Raw genomic sequence first — 4,479 nt, 5'->3', positions numbered from 1 at the left:
CCATAGCCTTTCCTGCATGGCTCCTGTCACCTAACATTATTCAGAGTCTGTACAACCTCGTGAGCCCAAAGGAAAATGGAAAGAGATTCTTATATTTCTGCCTTCTTTTCTGTTTGTNCCAAGCCTTCTCTGTGACTCCTATACTCTGTGAACTTTTCTACTAGGTGTTAACTGTAGCTTGTCAGCTAGGGAACAATAAACAGCTAGCTCCCTTACCCCAAGGGGATCACCACTGTGTTATTTCATCAGTCAGTTCATTAACTAATCAACGCTACAAGGTCTCTTATCAAAAGAGGACAAACAGGTTTACCTTTGTTCAGATTCAAAGGCTGTCTTACAGACACGTGTTAACTGTTTTTTTCTACAATATGGATTTTAATACAATGGTTGTGCTAGAATACCTTCTTTTGTAAACTAAAAATTCTTGTAAGCTTCAGGGAATGTAAGAATTCATAGACTTGGATCCACAGGTCNAATGGACCAGATAAGTACATTTTCCTGTTCCTGAAAATGGGATTTTCTCTTGGTCTTAGGATTCATCACCTTCCCCAAGTCCCAGAAAAATTCAACTTCTGTTCCTAGNCTGTATTTGTCTCAACAGATTTGTCTCCACAGATTTTTACTTGGCTAGCAGACTCCACCCAGGAATCACCTGCAGACTGCAAACTGTTGGGCTCTGAAGTTATTGAAAGCTTATGTAAACCAGTCCAGGAAATGTGATTGCTTACTGTCTNTCAGCTGGGCCAGCTAACCACATGCCTCTAAAAACTCCCTCATTGCACAGCAGTTGACTGGCCTCTCACCCTTTCTGGGCCCTGATAACAACATCTTAATGTCAGCTTAATGAGAGGAGTTATAAAAAGAACACATTGTTCATTGTCCCACCAAACACAATGACAGGCTGACCTAAAAGGAAACTCCCTGGCATAAGGGACAAATGACTTCCTGTAAACCAACTGATACACCAGAAATGTGTCCATATTCGTTAATTGATAGATTAAGCCAAAGAGTTCTACTTTATAAGAAACTTGACCTGCTTTCTGCAAAAAATGTTACATATGGATTTAAGAAACTATTTTTCCTAAACAAACCATTGGAGATTATAATCTGGCTATACTCAAAAACATTACAAAAAGTGGACCTGAAAAAAAAAATCCCTAGAGTCCCTTTCCATTTCCAGGCTCCTTCTAGACAGAAACTCTGATGGTTATTAGATCCCAAAATAAACACATGCCCATCCAATGTCAAAGATTTGACCTGATATGCAACTCCTGGGAGAGATGTAACTTCTAAAATTAACTTTAAATCTCACCTGCTCAGAAACCAGGTTACTTCCCAGAAAGCTGGAAATTGTACTTCTTGGGAAATAACAAAGCCTCATGGGAAAACACAGCATCCTTTTGGTTTGTCCCTATATGCCCCTGCAACAAGTGGCTTGAAGCCAGTTTAGCTGGGAAGTTTAGGGGGCAATTGTCATGGCTAAAGTCTACCTCTTTGTCAGTATTTACTATTTAATAAGTGCTTGCTTTAAATTTGGTCCAAAATCGAGTTGGGTTTTCTGGCGAATCCCAGAATTAACAGTACCTGCAGAAGCCAGCAGAGGATGTCAGATGCCCTGAAATTGTAGTTACACAGGGTTGTGAGCTGCCTTGTGGGTGATGGGAATCAAACAGGTATTCTCTGAAAGAGGAGCCAGTTCTTAACAATGAAGTGTTCCCCAGCCTCCTTTATTTTATTTTGTTGAGAAAGTGTCTATGTAGGTCAGGCTGGGCTAGAACTTGAAATCTTTCTACCTCAGCCCCCAAAGCTCTGAGATGACAGGGATGAGCTATTGATGCATGGTATCAATGACAGTGCTCATGTCTGAGTGCAGAATAAAAGGCAGGAATCTTGGCCCATATATCTTCATGGTATGCAGTCTTCCAGACATTAATTTTTTATTTTAAAATTCTTTAAATTTTTATGAGTGTGTGTATATGAGTGCACATACCACAGTACATCTGTGGAAGTCTGAGGATAAATTTGTAGAGTTAGTTCTTACTGTCCACCTTCCCATAGGTTCCAGGCACTGACAAGGTAAAAGCAATATTTTTTTGGCACTGTGAAAAATTACACCATGTAAACATGTAAGGAATTGTGGCCCTTGAGCAAGTGGGGCCTACAGGCAGACTTTAGTCTTACAACGAGATGGCTGAGTGGCCAGAGCACTGGCTGCTTTCCAGAAGATCCTGGTTTGATTCCCAGCACTCCTGAGAATCCCACAATCATCTCAGGCCAAGAGCATCTGACGCCCTCTTCTGGTCCCCATGCACATGGTGCACAGACATACATGCAGGCAAAACACTCAGACATAAAAAATAAAATAAAATAAGTAAATGGGTAAAGATTAATCTTATTTTCATTTGTGTGTGTCTCTCTGTGTGTTCAGGTATTCAAGAAAGTCAGAAGGGACGCTGGATGTCCTGGAGCTAATGGTTGTGAGCCGCCTGATGTGGGAGTGCTGAACTGGGTTCCCCTGGAAGAGCAGCCAGGGCTCTCACACAGTGAGCCATCCCTCCAGCTCCTGGTGTTTCTCCTTTTTCACACTCACACATTTCTACTTGGCTCATCTAACATCAGCTCTGAGTGTCTTTAACATTCTCACTGTCTCTGTCCGCCATGACGTCCCCTCTAATCTTATCATTCTCTCCAGTCCCCTGTCCATCAGACCTTTCCACACTCCCCACTCTATCATCTCTCCTTCTCCTGTGTCCCCAAACTCCCTCTCTCTGTGTGTCCCCATTTATCATTGCTTCAGTGGGTCACCTGCTGTCCCTTCTAGGGCCTCAAAAATCCCCCACTCTGCTGAAGTTTCTCTCTAAAACGTCAAATGGCCTCTGACAAATTCTTGTCCCCTAAGCACGGCCCCAACGTCAAGCTTCCTTTTTGCCTCTGTAAAAACAGCCTGTAACTAAGACTCTCTTTGGGCATGGTGAAACATGCCTTTCATCCTAGCACTCAGGAGGCAGAGACAGGTACATCTCTTATTAGAGTTCCAGCCCAGCCTGGTCAACACTAAGATCCAGCCAGGGTTAAACAGTGAGAATGTGTCTCAGAAAGGNAAGCAGAAAGGGAGGGGTGAGGGCAGAAGTGAGTGAGGGATGGAAGGGGTGAGGTTAGAAGGGAGGGAGGGAGAGGGAGAGATCCTTATGAGCATGTTGGTCCATCCAGCACTCTGAAGGCAGAGAGAGGCAGGAGTATTGTGAGTTCCAAGTAATAGTGAAATATATGAGGCCATGTCTCAGGAACCCTAAACCAAGGGAATACAATCAAGGCCACTGTGGTGAAGTCGAGGCAGGAGAAGTCAAAGAGGTCTCAGCTATGCAGCTAGTAGGAAGCCAGCTTGAGCTACCCCAACACTTCCTTAAAAAACAAGCAAACATCAAACCACCAAACCAGACCTAACAAATCACGGCTCAGGGTAAAGTGTTCATCACACAGGGGTGAGGACCTGAGTTCAGATCCCCNGGACCCAGGAGAACTCTGGGTGTGTTGGCACATGCCTGTAAGCTTGGCAGTGTAAGGGTAGAGAGGCTGACTCCCAGGAACTTGGTGCACAGCCAGTCCAGAAACAGTAAACTCCAGGTCCTTGCCTTCATAGGAGCATACATGCTCTCTGTCTCTGTCTCTGTCTCTGTCTCTGTCTGTCTCTCTCTCTCTGACATGCAGGCACGCACACACCCAGGCACACACATATTCATAAAAAGAAAACAATACCAAATAAGACTCATGATCACTTTTTGTCAAACCTTCCTTAGAAATTCTTCATTCCCTTCAAAAACTCTCAGCTACGTGGCTTCCAATGTCTGTGACCATTCTCTCTAAGATCCCTGTACCGCTCCCTGTGACTCTTTCACCTTTCACCCATACACCCCTCACCCTGCTAATCACATGACTCCTTTAATCCTTTCTTTGATTCCCTGTAAACTCGAACTCTTCTCCCTGTTTGCCTGAACCCTCTTTTATGTCTCCGGATAAAGCAACTGCTCATCTCTGACTAACACATTTCCTTTCCCCTAACTTGTAATAAACTGTAAAGCTAATTGTATGGGATGGGTATTTGACTGCATGTATGTCTGTGTTCCTCTCTGGGGTACTAATGGGTGGGAGCTGCTATGGGAAGGTTGGAAGTAGAACCTCTGGAAAAGCAGCCATTGCTCTTAACCCCTGATCAGCCTCTCCAGCAGCCTTCCTAGCCTTTGGAATTGCTTTCAGGTCCTCTTAGAGTCGCTCCTCTGCAGGAACCCTTTCTTCCTGTGGACACCACTCTATCCACTTTTAGCATGCCTGGTCTGCCCCCATCATTTACCCCTGATCCTTCCTGCCTACTCCCTGCCACCCTCTAAATTTCCCAGTAGGTACCTGGAGTGTACATCCCAGGCCCAAGGCAAGCTCTCAGCTCCAGGCAACTCACTGGAGATTACTGTGGCAACCAGGCAG

This window comes from Mus pahari, unplaced genomic scaffold, assembly GCF_900095145.1.
Source record: "Mus pahari unplaced genomic scaffold, PAHARI_EIJ_v1.1 scaffold_11676_1, whole genome shotgun sequence".
Lineage (NCBI taxonomy): Eukaryota > Metazoa > Chordata > Mammalia > Rodentia > Muridae > Mus > Mus pahari.
The sequence above is the reverse complement of the archived record's forward strand: the minus strand, read 5'-3'. Positions refer to the sequence as shown.